This window comes from Mobula birostris, chromosome 9 (assembly GCF_030028105.1).
Source record: "Mobula birostris isolate sMobBir1 chromosome 9, sMobBir1.hap1, whole genome shotgun sequence".
NCBI lineage: Eukaryota > Metazoa > Chordata > Chondrichthyes > Myliobatiformes > Myliobatidae > Mobula > Mobula birostris.
Genome location: NC_092378.1, coordinates 50,117,425 through 50,136,428, shown reverse-complemented (window position 1 = coordinate 50,136,428; position 19,004 = coordinate 50,117,425).

Below are 19,004 nucleotides of genomic sequence, written 5' to 3'. Positions count from 1 at the left end.
GATGGTTTTGGAAAGGCCTCAGTAACTGGGGCAACTGGGGGACGGAGGTGGTGGGCAGGAGGTGAGGGTGGAAATCAAGTTACTGGAGCGGGGGAGGTTCAGAAGGCTTGGAAACAGGGAGGATTGGGAGAATAGGGAATGGTGAACTGTAAGAGTGTGGATGTCATGCGGGAAGGGAATAGAGAGGCGAGAGGTGATAGGACAGAAGCAGGGTGTCACGGTATGTGCTGGTCCTGTTGGAACCCAAGTTCAGAGGGAAGACAGACTCTGACGCAGAGACGGTGATCCCAGATAATTCGTAAGGATCCCAACAAAACATTGGTGGCTTGACCAAGCCACACTGTGAGACTTAGGACCCTGCCATTAGCGCTATTCGGGGGTCTGCTTAAATAATACAATAACACGGAGTCCCCGAGCCTGTCAAAATAAACATAGCAAATTTAAACAGAAAGCACCAAGAGACTGCACTACAAAGAGAGAGTCACACAGGGAACTCTAAATGATTAAAAAACAATGAACCAATTCAGGTGCCCGACACAGGGAATGGGAGTGCAGACAAGGATGTGGAAGGGGAGAGTGGAAACTGGAGAAGTGGTTAAGAAAAAGGGTGCAAGAAGGGATGAGCATGTGAAGCCAGTGTATACAGTATGATTTGGAATATGAACATGACCTTTCCCCCTTCCCTTCCAGTCCTAATGAAAGGTCTCAGTCCAAAATGTTGACTGTTTGTTTATTCCTCTCCTTCTTTGCACCAGAGTCTCCTTGGTCTTAATTGCTGTGACTGTTGAACTGAGACACTGGGAGATATAAAAGTCTATTCGTCACAACAGCAGGCTTTCTCTTGGAGACCCTCTCAGTCTCCCTAAAATTAAAGTACATCTCAGTTTTATACTCTTATGAACAAAGACAGCAGAAGGTGATTCATAAACATAGAACATAAAATAGTACAGCACAGTACAGACCCCTTGACCCACATTGTTGTGCCGACCCTCAAACCCTGCCTCCCATGATAAACAGACGTGATTTTGCGGGTGGTGGTAATCGAAAGCAACACACACAAAATGCTGGAGGAACTCAGCAGGTCAGGCAGCATCTATGGAAATAAGTAAACTGTTGACGTTTTGGGCCAAGACCATTCATCAGAAATGGAAAGGAAGAATCCAGAATAAGCAGGTTGGCAAGGTCCGGGGTGGGGTGGGGGTGGTGTAGAAGGAGCTACAGCCTAGAAGGTGAGTAAATCAGATGACTGGGGGAGGGGGGAATGAAGTAAGAAGACAGGAAAAGGCAAGGAGCTGGAAAAGAAGGAATCTGATAGCAGAGGCAAGTGGACTATGAGAGAAACGGAAGGACAAAGGATACCGGGGAGGTGATAGGCAAGTGAGGAGAAGAGAAGATGTAAGAGGTGAGTCAGAGTGGGTGATTAATGAAGCGGGAGTGGGGGGGAAAGCAGGTAATTTAATACTACTTCAATGGCTATGATGACATTGTGGGCACATGGCCAAGTGGTTAAGACATTCGACTAGCGATCTGAAGGTCGTGAGTTCGAGCCCCAGCTGAGGCAGCGTGTTGTGTCCTTGAGCAAGGCACTTAATCACACAGTGCTCTTCGACAACACTGGTGCCAAGCTGTATGGGTCCTATTGCCCTTCCCTTGGACAACATCGGTGTCATGGAGAGGGGAGACTTGCAGCATGGTCAACTGCTGGTCTTCCATACAACCTTGCCCAGGCCTGCGCCCTGGAGAGTGAAGACTTTCCAGGCACAGATCCATGGTCTCGCAAGTCTAACGGATGCTTTTCACGATGACATTGTATATTACAATACCTTGTGTCCGTCAAATGGTTCCTTTGTGGTACATTTGTACAGTGGAAGCATACACTAACTAACAAGACTCCGCTGAATGTTCAAACATCTTTGTTGGGACATGGACAGCTTTAAAGCTTCTGAGGAGAGGGAACCCAAACACTTAAGATTGGTCACAAAAGATTTTACAGACGCTGGAGATTTTAAGCAACATGCACAAAATGCTGGGGCAGCTCAGCCAGCCAGCAGCAACGGAGAGAAATAAACAGCTAATGTTTCAGGAGGACCAGAAACAATGAGTATTTATTTCCCTTTGTAGATGCTGCCTGACTTGCTAAATTCCTCTGGCAATGTGTGTGTGTGTACTCTTGAAGATTAGTGTTGGAGGGATGATTCTCCAGGTGCACAAAAATCCCTGTTATTGACAGGCAGAGCCAACTTGCCCATGACCACGTTTTAAGTGACCTAGAACCTGCCTTGATATCATTCACAATGGTGCAAACTAACTCAAACTGTGTCTGTTGTCTGGTTTGATGAAGGTCGGCTAACATATCTCTATTGTGTTATGTTTGGCTAACATCATGACAATTTGCAAACCACATTTCTGAGTATTCAGTCCCCTGCTGTTGATCAGTAGCTTGTGCCCTGTGGACTGTACAGTTGGTTTGCAAAGCTGCCTTTTAATTTCCAACTGCTTGCTGCTTGCATTTCACTTAAGAACTGATGAGTGGTTCTCATTTAAACAATATTAGGAATTTAGGAGTTATGGGATAGTACGTGGTTTAGTTTCAGGAATTATGGGATAATGTGAGTTTGTACATTCTGCCTGTGATGGAATGTGTTTTCTCCAGGAAACTGGGTTTCCTCCCACATTCCAAATACAAACGTGTTAGGGTTAGTCAGTTGTGGGCACCATATGTTGGTGCTGTAAGCATGGCGACACTTCATGGCTGCCTTCAGCACATTCTCGGACTGTGTTGGTTACTGATGAAAATGACATGTATCACTGTATGTTTCAATGTACATGTGACAAATAAAGCTCATCTTCTTATACCATTCATGTAGTCTCGAATTCATAACATTATTTTCCCCACTTTTTCAGCCATTTCCTGGTCCAGCTCCCACTGACACATAATGTCTGCAAGCTATCATTCAGAGACCTCTTCTGCTGTATCCAATTCATTCCAGCAGTTAAAGTGCTGAATCTACCTTGTATCTCTAATAATTGATCACATCATTACATAGAAACATAGAAACATAGAAAACCTACAGCACAATACGGGCCCTTCGTCCCACAAAGCTGTGCCGAACATGTCCCTAGCTTAGAAATTACTAGGATTACACATAGTCCTCTATTTTTCTAAGCTCCATGTACCTATCCAAAAGTCTGTTAAAAGACCCTATCGTATCCGCCTCCACCACCGTTGCCGGCAGCCCATTCCACGCACTCAGCACTCTTCGAGTAAAAAACTTACCCCTGACATCTCCTCTGTACCTACTCCCAAGCACCTTAAACCTGTGCCCTCTTGTGGCAACCATTTCAGCCATGGGAAATAGCCTCTGAATATCCACACAATCAATGCCTCTCATCATCTTATACACCTCTATCAGGTCATCTCTCATTCTCCGTCGCTCCAAGGAGAAAAGGCCGAGTTCACTTAACCTGTTTTCATAAGGCATGCTCCCCAATCCAGGCAACATCCTTGTAAACCTCCTCTGCACCCTTTCTATGGCTTCCACATCCTTCCTGTAGTGAGGCGACCAGAACTGAGCACAGTACTCCAAGTGGGGTCTGACCATGGTCCTATATAGCTGCAACATTACCTTTCCACTCCTAAATTCAATTCCATGATTATGAAGGCCTATACACTGTATGCCTTCTTAACCACAGAGTCAACCTGCACAGCTGCTTTGAGTGTCCTATGGACTCAGGCTCCAAGATCCCTCTGATCTTCCACACTGCCAAGAGTCTTACCATTAATAATATATTCTGCCATCATATTTGACCTATCAAAATGAACCACTTCACACTTATCTGGCTTGAACTCCGTCTGCCACTTCTCAGCCCAGTTTTGCATCCTATCAATGTCCCGCGATAACCTCTGACAGCCCTCCACACTATCCACAACACCCCAGCCTTTGTGTCATCAGCAAACTTGCTAACCCATCCCTCCACTTCCTCATCCAGGTCATTTATAAAAATCATGAAGAGTAAGGGTCTTAGAACACACCCCTGAGGCACACCATTGGTCACTGACCTCCTTGTAGAATATGACCAGTCTACAACCACTCTTTGCCTTCTGTGGGCAAGCCAATTCTGGATCCACAAAGCAATGTCCCCTTGGATCCCATGCCTCCTTACTTTCTCAATAAGCCTTGCATGGGGTACCTTATCAAATGCCTTGCTGAAATCCATGTGCACTACATCTACTGCTCTTCCTTCATCAATGTGTTTAGTCCTCAAAAAATTCAATCAGGCTCGTAAGGCATGACCTGCCCTTGACAAAACCGTGCTGACTATTCTTAATCATATTATACCTCTCCAAATGTTCATAAATCCTACCTCTCAGGATCTTCTCCATCAACTTACTAACCAGCGAAGAAAGACTCACTGGTCTATAACTTCCTGGGCTATCTTGAATAAAGGAACAACATCTGCAACCCTCAAATCCTCTGGAACCTTTCCTGTCCCCATTGATGATTCAAAGATCATCGCCAGATGCTCAACAATCTCCTCCCTCGCATCCCACAGTAGCCTGGGGGTACATCCCATCCAGTCCCATCGACTTATCCAACTTGATGCTTTCCAAAAGCTCCAGCACATCCTCCTTCTTAATATCTACATGCTCAAGCTTTTCTGTCCACTGCAAGTCATCACTACAATCACCAAGATCCTTTTCCATAGTGAATACTGAAGTAAAGTATTCATTAAGTACCTCTGCTATTTCCTTCGGTTCCATACACACTTTCCCACTGTCACACTTGATAGGTCCTATTCTTTCATGTCTTATCCTCTTGCTCTTCACATACTTGTAGAATGCCTTGGGGTTTTCCTTAATCTTGCCTGCCAAGGCCTTCTCATGGCCTCTTCTGGCTCTCCTAATTTCCTTTTTAAGCTCCCTCCTGTTAGCCTTATAATCTTCTAGGTCACTAGCATTACTTAACTCTCTGAACCTTTTGTAAGCCTTTCTTTTCTTCTTGGCTAGATTTATTACAGCCTTTGTACACCACGGTTCCTGTACCCTACCATAACTTCCCTGTCTCATTGGAACATACCTGTGCAGAACTCCACACAAATATCCCCTAAACATTTGCCGCATTTCTTCCATACTTATCCCTGAGAACATCTGTTCCCAGTTTAAGCTTCCAAGTTCCTGCCTGATAGCCTTATAATTCCCTTACTCCAATTAAACACTTCTGTAACTCGTCTATTCCTATGTCTCTCCAATGCTATTGTAAAGGAGATAGAATTATGATCACTATCTCCAAAATGCTCTCCCACTGAGAGATCTGACCAGGTTCATTTCCCAATACCAAATCAAGTACAGTCTCTCCTCTTGTAGGCTTATCTACATATGTATCAAGAAACCTTCCTGAACACACCTAACAAACTCCACCCCATCTAAACCCCTTGCTCTAGGGAGATGCCAATCGATATTTGGGAAATTAAAATCTCCCGTCACAACAATTCTGTTATTATTACATCTCTCCAGGATCTGTTTCCCTATCTGCTCCTCGATATCCCTGTTACTATCGGGCAGCCTATAAAAAACACCCAGTAAAGTTATTGACTCCTTTCTAGTAAAGTTATTGACCCCTTCCTGTTCCTAACCTCCACCCACGGAGACTCCGTAGACAATCCCTTCATGATGTCCACCTTTTCTGCAGCCGTGACACTATCTTTGACCAACAGTGCCACGCCCTCACCTCTTTTGCCTCCCTTCATGTCCTTTCCGAAACATCTAAAACACGGCACGTGAAGTAACCATTCCCGTCCCTGAGCCATCCAAGTCTCTGTAATGGCCACCACATCATAGCTCCAAGTACTGATCCATACCCTAAGCTCATCCACTTTGTTCACAATACTCCTCGCATTAAAATAGACATGTCTCAAACTGTCCGTCTGAGTGCATCCCTTCTCACCTCCCTCCCTATCCTCCCTTACACACTGTTTCCAAGCTTTCTCTATTCGTGAGCCAACCACATCTTCCCCAGTCTCCTCAGTTTGGTTCCCAACCCCCAACAATTCTAGTTTAAATTAGTGTTATTAAAGGGAGTTAAATTACTGAGTCTTTGAAAGACAATTAGCTGACATGCTCATCGGGAACAGGAGTGAGAAAGCAAGTCACCATCAAATATCAAACAGAGGATCTTGAAAATCTCGGCTTTTAGATCCTGACATTAAAACGTTTGCAAACTTGAGTTTAAATCCACAGTAAAGAAGAATTTAATGTCTTATCGTCCAATGGAGCAATAACTCCATGAAATTGCAACATGTCATGCTTCCACTACCATATATATTGGTTTAAGACAGTGTTATCTGCTCCATCATTATCTGTTGCCATCATCCAGTCTGCGAGGAGATGTACTGCAGAGGCTGGTATGACAGGAACTGGGCTGACTGGAGAAATGGAATGCTGCTGGAGGATTTGGAGGCACAAGTAAGCAGTACAACAGGTATAAATGTCCATGTTAATGAACAATTCTTTCATTGCCAACAGAGTCAATGGACGTAATCCAACTGTAACAGAGATAAACAAAATACAAAGCGTTACCACTTCATAATTAATGTATAATAAACATAAAGGAGGACACAAGCCTTAAGACCCACACTCATATGTTTCTATGATTCTATGTTTCACTCAATGTTTCAGGAACAGCTTCTTCCTCTCCCTCTGCTATCAGATTTCAGGACGGTCCATGAATCCACAAACACTGCCTCAGTATTCCCCTTTTGTATTAGTTATTTTTTTTCCCATTTCTTTTTTTGCAACTTATAGTCTTTGTTATGCCTTGCACTGTACTGTTGCCACTGAACACCAAATTTCATGACATGTGTTAGTAATACTAGACCAGATTCTGATTCTGAACAAGCAGAATACAGATTGGTGTTGTTTCTAATTATCTGGGCTTCATATTAGTCATGAACTTGCATTATATAATTTTATTTGCACACCCCACAATTAATCCTATAGTATTAATAAACTGCAGCTCAGAGTTCTCTAATTATGTGTTTGTCTTTCTTTATGTAATTTGCAATGTGTTAACAACTATAACCAAAAATTGTGAAAGTAATTAATTGTGGCTTTGAGGGAGGAATAGTTGTGTGGATGCTGCCTGGATTAGGGAGCATGCCTTAAGAGGACAGATTGAGTGAGCTCAGGTTTTTCTCTTTGAAGTGAAGGAGAATGAGAGGCGACTTGATAAGAGGCATAGAATGTGTGGACGGCCACTTTTTCCCAGGGCAGAAGTGGCTGATACCAGGGGACATGGCATAATTTTATGGTGATTGGTATAGGTTTCCTCCCACGTTCCAAAGACATACCAGTAATTGTTAATTGATCATTGTAAATCGTCCTGTGGTTAGGCAGGGGTTAAATAGATGGGTTGCTGGGCGTCACGGCTCATTGGGCTGGAATGGCCAGTTCCACATTGGATCTCTAAATAAATCAAATAAATAAATACATCTTCCATGTTCTATGTTTTCAGGAGATCTGGCTGCATTGCAAGCATTATTACAGGTCGATCAAGTGCAATGGCACTTGAGTACCTGCAGTATATGGGAAGGGGTAGTGTGTCACAGTGATGCAGCTAATAAAGCTGTTCCTCACTGCTCCAGTGACCTGGACTCAATCCGGTTGTGCCCACAAGGCTATCCCCAGAGCGCTCCTGCTTCCTACCACATTTCAAAGATGCACAGGTTGGTAGTTACCTGGCCACTGCAGGTTGCCTCTAATAATTGGGGGGTAAAATCTGCGGGCAATTGATGGGAATGTGAGGTTAGCAGAATGAGAGCAGTTTAGGACTGATGTAAATGGGTGCCTATCTAATGACATGGACAGCTAACCACTGGATGGAAAGAGTGACACCAATTTTTCATCACTCAGATACCAAGTGGCTAGTCGAGGCTGTAATCAGTAGGGTGAGCAGCTCAGCAAGCTCAAAATAACTCAGCAGATCACAAGAACCAACTTCCCCTCTATGGACTCTTGCTATACTTCTCACTGCCTTGGTAAAGCAGCCAGCAAAATTAAATACTCCACCCAATCTGGATACAGTATTCTCTCTTCTTCTCTCCCTCCACTGGGCAGAAGATACAAAAGCCCGAAAGCATATACCACCAGGCTCAAAGGACAGCTTCTACCCTGCTGTTTTCAGACTCTTGAGTGGACCTCTGGTACGATAAGATGGACTCTTGGCCTCTCAATCTACCTCATTATGAACTTGCACTTTATCATTTATCTGCAATGCACTTTTCAGTAGTTTTAACACTTTTTTCTTCATTGTTTTCATCTTATTCTAGACCAATGCACTGTGTAGTGATTTGATCAGTATGAGCATTATGCAAGACAAACTTTTCACTATATCTTGTTACATGTGACAGCAATAATCGATTACCAATGTCCATAATTAATGATTTCTGAAGTAGTCATCAGGATTTGATCATAGGTTAGGAGCTATTGCGTTATAATAGTGTCGCTTTCCTCTGTTCACAGGTGTGATGTGCAAAGCACCCCTAATTATTCAGACCCAGTTGGCTGTGCAACTTTAAAGTTTGTGTGAATCCCTTCTGACTTCATTATTTTGATCAGATCAGTGCGCAGCATCCCAACAGTACAATTGGCAATCGCTGTAGATACCACAGACCCTTCTTCAAGTAGGTCTACAGAGGTGGAAACCAGATTTCTTACCCCTCCATGAACCCATGAACACTACCTTATTTGTTTAGTAACCTGAAATATGTTTTATGTCTTTGCTCTGTAGTAGTGTGATTACTCAAATCGAGTATGATCTTCTCCTAGGGATTGTCCATTGGTAGGTCCTCAGGTGTCTGTAGAGACCAATCTGAGATCCACATGTAACACGCTGTAAGGTTTCACTGCTAATGTAATGGCCTCTCTGTACTGTTGCACTGCTAAGGTAATGGTTTCTCTGTAGCAGCAATGTTTGGGTTATGACTAGAGATAACGGGGCATGTTAGCCACTGAGCGGGATGTTGTTCTTCCTTATGTGTCTGGGAGTAGGGACTTTGCGGTCTTCTGTCGGGGAGAGATGAAGAGAGAGGATGCGAATGGAGAGAGTTGGTAGACCACTGGATGGAGTGGACTGAGGAGCGAGGGTCCGAGTGTCCGAGGGTCGGCTATGCTCGGAGGAGGTCGATGGGAACAAATGGGCAACACTGTGAGCTCCAACGTTGCGCATTCGACTGTTTCATGAGAATGGGCCCTTTTCGTTTTTTTGTTTCTTTACTAACCATATCGTCAAATTAAGAATTACACAGCTCAATTGTTTAATTGCATACTGTGTACTGTTTGTTATTTTGTGGTACTGATTTGTAACAGGGAACACATTGCACAGCATCCACCCAAATGAGATTTCTTAAGTTTGGCCGGGCCAGTGGGGGAGGGGGTGCTATCATCCCCTTAGATTAACCCGCTAGCCGAAATACACACATACTGTATCCGCAACGCTATGGTGGGTTCCCTTAATGGAGAATGCCTGTGCATGGCTTAGTTTAAAGTGGGGAGGCTGATGCATGGGCACCTACCACACAGTCTTTGACAGACTGGGGTCAGAGTTCAGTGGCATGGGATGCAAGATGACTGGGGACCACTCACTGCTGCGGCTATTTTCCACCTTCACTGCCGTTGTGATGTCGCCATCTTCCGCCAGCTCCATTGTTGAGGTTTTGGTTGGATTGCCCTTTGGCCGGAACCTCACCCTTGACCTTACTGCCATTGAATTGAATTGAATTTATTTAAATCTTACATCCAGCCCGCAACGTGAAGGAGTAAAAATCTTTGCGTTATGACTCCGTCGCAATGTGCAGACATGTGAATTTATAAGTCTAATGGCTTGTAGACAGAAGCTGTCCCATAACCTGTTGGTCCTGGCTTTTATGCTGCGATACCATTTTCCAGATGGAAGCAGCTACAGTAGTTTACGGTTGGGCTGACTGGTGCCCCTAATAATTTTCCAGGCCTTCTTCATGTTCCTGCTGCTGTAAATGTCCTCAGTGGAGGGAAGTTTACATCCACAGATGCGCTGGGCTTTCCGCACCACTCGCTGCAATGTCCAGCGATCAAGTTTGGTGCAGATCCCGTACCAGGCAGTGATACAGCCAGTCTGTATGCTCTCAGTGGTGCTCCTGTAGAAGGCCTTGAGGACCTGGGGCTCATGCCGAATTTCTTCAGTCGCCTGAGGTGGAAGAGATGCTATAGTGTTTTTTTTTTGCCACACAGCCAGTGTGTACAGTTCAGGTGAGATCTTTGGTGATGCGTATACTGAGGAACTTGAAGCTATTCACCCTCTCAACTGCAGACCCATTGATGTTGATTGGGGTGAGCCCGTCTCCGTTCCTCCTGTAATCCACAATCAGTTCTTTAGTTTTTTGGATATTGATGACCCTACCAGGAGCCAAGCACCAAATGACTAAACTCCAGATGACATCACTCTTAAATTCATGTACTCATGAGCATCTCCATCATGACAAGGTGACGATACTTGAAGAAGATGCACTGCGCTGTAGCTCCATAAAAAATTTTACATCATATAACTTGGTGATAATACACAGTTTTGATTCTGATTCTAATGTTTTGCTTCTGTATTTCTCCTAATGAGTTTCTTTAAAGTAAATCTAATTGCCTTTGTAATTGCACAATTAATGTGCCTCATCTCTTGCTTTCCATTGAGAAAAGTGTCAGCAAAGTGGGAAGCAGAGGTGAGCTGGAGAAGGACTTATGATGTTCTTGAAGTCTTTTTGCAATAAAGAATAATTTAATCAAGATGGTGTTGCAATCTCAGAAAGCTGAAAATTACAGCAATGTTTTCTAAATAAAATTCAAAAGCACAGGTCATACATTTAACTAATCACATTTAGATTATTGTTTGGATTAATCTGACTACCATATTGAAGCAAAGGAGCAGTTGTGAAATCAGCTGTATCCAATTGGCAACACAGTAATATATCCTTTGCTGTCAATTACCTACCCCTTTCTGGGTAGTCACCTTTAACAATAAAGTTGCCAGGCATAATGTGATGCTGTGCGCCCCCACAGTGCAGAGAAAGATAATTGCTCACATTGAACTGCCACCTCATGTTTCATTATAACCGAATAGTTCTCTGCCCCTTAAATCAATGAAGATTGTTAGGGACCATCAGTGGATGTTCACAATCAGTCCATCCATAACATTTTGTGATTCCTGCTTTGTGAGACTGATTGACTGGACTTCAGAACATTCCTGTCTTTAATGATGTGCCTCCTACCAGCCAGTGTCTTATGATTACGATTATGAGGACACACAGTCCCCTTTTATTGTCATTTAGTATGCATGCATTAAGAAATGATAAAAATGTTTTTCCAGAATGATATCACGAAAACACATACAAACCGACTTAAAAACTAACAAAAGCCACATAATCATAACATATAGTTACAACAGTGCAAAACAATACCGTAATTTGATAAGGACAGACCATGGCACAGTAAAAGCCTCAGAGTCTCTCAAAGTCCCATCATCTCACGCAGACGATAAACCCCAAGCGCCGCCAACTTGCCGATGCAGCATCCTGGAAGCATCCGACCACAGTCCGACTCTGAGTCTGTCTGAAAAACTTTGAGCCTCCGACCAGCTCCCTGACACCGAGCACAGAGCACCACCTCTGCCGAGCGCTTCGACCCTGGCCCCGGCAACGGGTGATATGCAAAGCCGAGGATTTGGGGCCTACGTCTCCAGTGATCCTCGATCGCACAGTAGAAGCGGCAGCGAAGCAGGCATTTCAGAAGTTGCTCCAGATGTTCCTCCGCGCTTTCAGAGCTGTCCCCATCAAATCTGGATTGATGCACGGCCCCCTAGTTACATATATCGATATTCATTCGGAACAGCTGTGCGTGCTGCGTCTTTGCTAATTCCTCTCCTGCTTGTCACCTTCTGTTGAAGAAGCTATGCAAGCAGAGGTAGCTGCATCAAGTAAGCATGCTGTTTGAGCAAATACTCCCTGTCTGGATGCAAATGTTCATACGTCTCTTTCTTCAGGACAGTTTTCCCAGTCTTCCATAAATTCACCTCCATTCCACCAGATAAAGCTGTTCTGTGCAGTAACTCTCTACTTTAGCAATGCATAAAGGAAGCCATCCGCTATTTTGGTGCCCCCAATACATCATCTTCCCCAAGTCTTTTCTCCTTTTCCATGTACTTCTTTTTCACCTGACTTTGCAGTGAAATTCTTCACCAAAACCAGCAATGGGGCAGAGTCAAGTCCACAGCACTCTGTTTAGATGAGAGACATAAGAGACCGTAGATGCTGGAATCTGGAGCAAAACTCCATCTGCAGAAGGAACTTAGAGGGTTGAGTAGCAGAACTTCAGCTTGAAACCTTGCGTCAAATTTAAATTCAGATTCAGTTTCCCATTCACGTTCATTTTCAGACTTACTCATTGCATGTACACCATACAGTGAAATGTGCTTTTCGTGTTCAGAAATAACGTACCCAAGGATGTGTTGAGAGCAGCCTGCCGCTGTTGCCACACAATCTGACGCCAGTATAGTATGTCCACAATGTTCAACACAACGACAGTATAACTCACAATGTAGAACAACACAAGGATAAATAACAAGGGAACAAAACAAGACAACACAGTAAAACAAGCCCCATTCCTATCATCCGATCTACATTCCACTTACCTTCTTGATGACAGGTTATCAAGGAGGTAAATGGAACTTTGGCCTTCATTGCTGGAGAAATTGAACTTAAGATCAGGGAGGTTATGCTGCAACTGAGGTACTGGTGAAACTGCACCTGGATTACTACATGCAGTTCTGCTCTTCCTACTTAAAGAAACATATGCTGCCTTTGTAGGCTGTGCACAGGAGGTTCACCAGGCTGATTCCAGAGATGAGGGGCTTAATTTATAATGAAAATTGAGTTTCCTGGGACTATACTCACTGGAAGTTAGGAGAATGAGAGGGGATCATAGAATATAAAATTATGAAAGAGATAGATAAGATGGAGGCAGGAAAGTTGTTTCCACTGGTAGGTGAGAATAGACCTGGGAGACATAGTCTCAAGGTTCGGGGGAATAGATTGAGGATGGAGATGAGGAGAAATGGCTTTTACCCAGGGAGTATTGAATCCATGGAATGGAGGAGGGAATACCAATCACTGGCCCTGCTCCTATTTCCCATGTCCTTGCCTTCTGTAATGAGGTGGTTGGAGGCCAGTTCCTCTCTCCAGATCCGATGTCACCTGGGATTAGCCAGAACACTCCAACCACCTGGGATTAGCCAGAACACTCCAAATTATTTGTGAATCCATCTTGGACGGATCGATTCGCAGCTGAGGATGCAACTCCCCTTACACATGTGCCACTGGATGACCCAGTGGACAGCATCACAAGGCCAAACATGCAATGAACAGCAGATTCTTGATCGAAAAGCACTTCCTTTGCTTATCATTAGCAATTTAACTTAGAGCCAGGTTTTACTTCAGAAGTTAGAGGAACATATTAATTTCCACTGGGGATCATCCAGATAGATGGTTATCAGTAATTTACAGCATCTTAATAACTGTGTTTCCCATTATGCAATAAAACACTCAATAAATGCTGTACACCCTCATTATAGTAAAGTTCAGTATTTTGCATATTTATACCAAATTGCGATCCGTAATGCAGAAAATCTCTCAGGAAGCATTAATTTAGGATGGTGGTGATAGGACGGTGGAAAATTAAGGTATAAATCTATAATTTTAGGTTTTGCATTATCTCCAAATGCAGCAAAACACTTCTCTGCTGTGATGCACTTGGTCCATTATCAAGTGTCTCTGCATGAATTAATTAGCAAGAATTCATAAATCACTCGGCAGTTTTCTGTAGTCAGCTACAGAGCCACATTAGTCAGGAAGAGCCTGCCTTCAGTCAGCACAGTGTCCGGTAATGGTGTTCTTTTGATGAGTTGAAAATAGAGGGCTCAAAATGTCTAAAATCAGCAACAGCAACAAATGTCAATAAAACTCCAATAATCTGGCGTGTCCAAGGCTTGTGTGGATTCGCAGATTTTCTAGACTTACCGGATTTTTTAAATGATTCATTCAAGGGATGTGGGCCTCACAGGCTGAACCAGCATCTGATTGCCCATCCCCAGTTACCCTGAAGAAAGTGGTATTGAGCTGCCTTCTTGAACTACTGCGGTTTACTTGGTGGAATTTAGAAGAATGCTGGGGGGTGGGGGGAATCTAATTGAAACCTACCAAACGTTGAAAGGGTAAGGCAGATGTGGAGAGAATGTTTCCTCTGGTGGGGGTATCCAGAACTAGAGGGTGTAGCCTCAAGATTGCGGGGCGACACTTTAGAACAGAAGTAAGGAGGAATTTTTTTTTTAGCCCAGAGAGTGGTGAATCGGTGGAATGCCTCTGCCAGACTGCAGCAGAAGCCAAGTCCATGGGTATATTTAAAGCAGAAGTTGATCGTTTCCTGATCGGTCAGAGCATCAACGGATATGGCAAAAAGGCAGGTGTATGGGGTTGAGTGGGATCTGGGATCAGCTATGATGGAACTGCAGACAGACTCGATGGGCTGAATAGCCTAATTCTGCTCCTATGTCTTATGGTCTTATGCAATCCTTGAGGTGTGGCAATATATTTCGAAATCAGGGTGGCACATGGGTTGGAGAGCAACCTCCAGGCCGTGGTGTTACCACATTTTTGCTGTCCTTGTCCTTCTAACTGGTAGAGGTTGTAGGTTTGGAAGGTGCTGCCAAAGGAGTTAGTACATAGAGAGTTATAGCACTGTACAGCATCTTTGATCCAAGAAGTTGCGCCGACCTTTCATCCTAATCTAAGATCAATCTAATCCTTCCCTCATACATAGCTCTCCATTTTTCTATCATCCATCTGTCTATCTCAGAGTTTCTTTAACATGCCTAATGTATCTGTTTCTACCACTAACTCTGGTTGCACATGCTCATCACTCATGTAAAAATATTTCTTCTGATAGCCCCCCCATATATTTCCCTCCAGTCACCTTAAAATTATATCCCCTGTCCCCATTTCCACCCTGAGAAAATAAGTCTCTGGCTATCCATTCCATCGATGTTTTTATCATTGTGCACACCTCTGCCAAGTCATTTCGCTCCTCAGAGAAAAACCTTGTCTTGCTCAGCCGATCCTCATAAAACGTGCTCCCTAGTCCGGGCAGCATTCACGTTTATTCACATTTATACGACAACACTTTTTATTTTTTTAGGACGTTACACAGTATGTTGATACATTTCTTTGTGGAGTTTAAATGAAGTGCAGAAAGTGGGTCCCTGGTCAGTTGAAAGGTAGCCCAGTAAGTTGAACAGGAGCACCGGAAGCCAGCACCCAGTGAGTTAGAAAGGAGCTTGGAAAGGGCTGACTTGATGAGCCGAAGGGACTGTGGTAAGCAGAGACTTGGGGTCAGAAGGGAGCACAGGAACTGGGGTCTAGTGAATGGAGGTACAGCAAATATTACCTACTGAGTCATCTGAATGGCTCTACTGAAGTAGGAATTTGAAGGGATTTGGTATATCACCAAAGAATCTAGTATATTTTCTATAGATATACAGTTGAAAGCATTCTAACTGATTACATTATCACCTGGTGTGGCAGGTCCAATTCACAGGCTCGAGAGACACTGAGAGAATAGCAAACTCAGCCAATTCCATTATGAGCACAAGCCCACATCCTATAGCCATACACCTCCCGTGAATTCCTACTGCCATGTCCATGTCTATGATTCTAGGCACAATCAGCCCAGATACGGCCAAACAGGAGCCACGTCCATGTTAGCAGCACTTGCGCGAGAATCCTCGTTGACTTCCCATCTATTAATGGTCTGCCCTTACAGCGCTACAGCATACTAATTATAACATTAATTAACTGCTAATTATAATATTAGTTTTATCAGGCTGCCTCCTGCTGAACTTTCTCCCGGTTTTGTCCTCCAGCTTAACCTGCCTCCTGAGTTTCTAACAGCAAACTGAGTGCCAATGCACCTGGAGTTCAGATCAGCACAGCACAGAAAAATCTCTTCCTCCAGATGAGAATAGTTCCTGGAGATTCATTTTATGGAATTTATGCATGAAATCATAGTTAAAACAATAAAACACAAAAACAGAACTGAGTACGGTAGAGCACTGGAACAGATCCTTCTGTCTGCAAAGCCTGTGCTGAACGTGATGCCAAATTGAACTAAACCTCTTCAGCCTGTACCTATTCCTGCATTTTCTTTCTAACAGCCTCTATTGTGTCTGCTTTCATGGCTCCCCCTGCAGCATATGTCAGGCACCCACCTCTCTCAGTGCAAAGCAACTATCTCACATGTCTCCTTTAAACATTCCCCTTCTCACCTATGTCCTCTGATCCTAGGTGCCTCCACCCTGGGAAAACAGTTCTGGCTGTCTATACCGTCTACGCCTCTCATAACTTCATAACTCTGTAAATGCAGCATAGTGGTTACTGCTTCACTTTACAGTGCCAGGTTTAAAATCAGGGTTCAATTCCCGTCACCATCTGTAAGGAGTTTATACGTTCGCCCGATGACCATGTAGATTTTGTCTGGGTGCTTTAGTTTCCTCCCACATTCAGAAGACATGTGTGTTAGGGTAGAGAGTTGTGGAGCCAGAAGCATGACAATACATATCACCGTTCTAATTTTATGCAAAACACACATTTTGCTGTCTGTTTCAAAGTACATATGACAAATAATCTTTAATAATTCTTTATCTTTATCCGGTAGAACTTCTGTCTAGTAGTTCAATAACTTCCAAATTGGAATTGCATAGCTACCTGGGAAAGAAAGGGTTAACCTTGCAAAACAACACACACAAGTCGCTGGAGGGATCCTGCAGGTCAGGTAACGTCTATGGAGAGGAATAAACAATCGACGTTTCCGACTGAAACCCTTCATCAGCACTGGAAAGGAAGGGGAAAGAAACCAAAATAAGAAGGTAGGCTTTGGGGAAGGAGTCCAAGCTGACAAGTGATAGGTGAGACCAGATGAGGGGAAAGGTGAGTGGTGGGGGAGGGGTTGATGAAGTGAGAAGCTGGGAGGAGATAGGTGGAAAAGGTAAAGGGCTGAAGAAGAAGGAATCTGTTGGAAGAGGAAAATGGGCCATGGAGAAAAGAGAAGGGGGATACTAGAAGCAGATGATGGGCAACCGAGGAGAAGGTGTAAATGGGAGTCCAGAATGGGGAATGGGAAAAGAGAGAAAGATTACGGGGTAGAGATGACCAGAAGTTAAAGAAATAGATGGTCATGTCATTATTTGGAGGCTACCCAGATGGAATATGAGATGTTGCTTCTCCAACCTCATGCTGGCAGTAGAGGAAAACCTGTACTGACATGTCGGAATGGGATTGGGAAGGAAAACTAAAACTGGTGGTCATCTGGCATCCCATCTGTAATGGTGGATAGAGCAATGGAGCTTGACAAAGTAATCCTTTGGTCTACATTGGGTCTCATTGTGCAGAGGAGACTGCACCGTGACCCTGATAAATTTGCACTGAAGTCTTCAGTGGAGGGTTCCAGCCCGAAACGTTGACTGAACGTTTCCGCGGATGCTGCCCGACCTGCTGAGTTCCTCCAGCGTGTTGTGAGTGCTGCTTTAACACCAGCATCTGCAGAGTATTTTGTGTCTTCAGTGGTTTGATCGAGGCACGACTGCGCAGGCACGTGAATGCCAGCAAGTTAGACCAGCAGGAAGAATTTAAAAAGAGAGCATTTTGCACCGGTTTGATCAAGACATGACTGCGCAGGCGCGTGGATGCCAGCGAGTTAAACCGGTGGGAAGAATTTAAAGGGAGCGCATTTTCCTTTTAAAATGAGGACATGGAAGGGCTGTTTGGGGCCCTGAATGGTGGTGAGGAAGGAGGTGAAGGGGCAAGTGTAGCGCTTGTCCTACTTGGAGGGGTAAGTACCAGGAGGGCACTTGCAAAGTCATTCCCTGAAGGCTAGTCTGCAGGTTAGCACTGTCTTGCAGAATAGTCAAGGAATAGTTCAGTTTGTGAGGTCATATCTATAAAGAACTTATTTTACACCAGAAATAACTATGTACCTTTGCCTTGACTTCAAATATTACATATATGCTCATCCTCCACTTTGCCAGCTCTCAACCAACGCTGGAAGTGCGTATGGGGGACGTTGACCTTTCCAGCCTGTGCAATCAATTGCCACAACCAACCCTTTTGTCTAAAATATCTGCCTTTGGAGGCATGACTACTTAATTGACAGAATCCTTGTCTTTGTTGATAACAGTCTTGTTTGGGCATTACAGACTGTGTCAGAGCATACACAGGAATGAGAAACCTCAGTGATTAAGTTGCTATGTATGAAAATCTGCATTTTAATTACCCAAAGCAGGAGGCCAGCATGGAGAGTGTCATCCTAGATCTGATGGGTCGGACAACACCTTGGTAATGTTGCCAAGGACGCCCTGGAATGGCATCAGACATCTAACAGGAAGAAGAAGATCCTGCCCGGTGTACTTCCATCCAACCTACTGCATTCGGGATTAAGTGTCGGCTTCGGGGCCCGACCAAATTGACAGTCCGGGCTCCCGGCAGCTGGAAGTGGCAGCTGAGCCTCCCCCGTTACTCAGCCCGACCCGGAGCACCCGACGATGCGACCCGCCGATCGATCACTGCGGGACGCATCCACCAACCTCAAAGAGCTGACAACAACACACTGCATCGATGGAAACCTGGAAGGATGCACTATTTACCAAGGAAGCATGGGAAAAGAGCTGGGCTGCTAGTCAGATTGAAGCTGAGGGGCTTCAGGGTCCCTATGCCCACCATCCTACTAGCTAATGTGCAAGCTATAGAGAACAAGGTGGATGATCTTAAAGGGAGACTCACCTACTACAGGGAGATGCAGAACTGCTGTGTATTCTGTTTCACCGAGACCTGGCTCTCCCCTGCCAACCCCGACTGTGCCATCGAACCGGAGGGATTTTCGATCC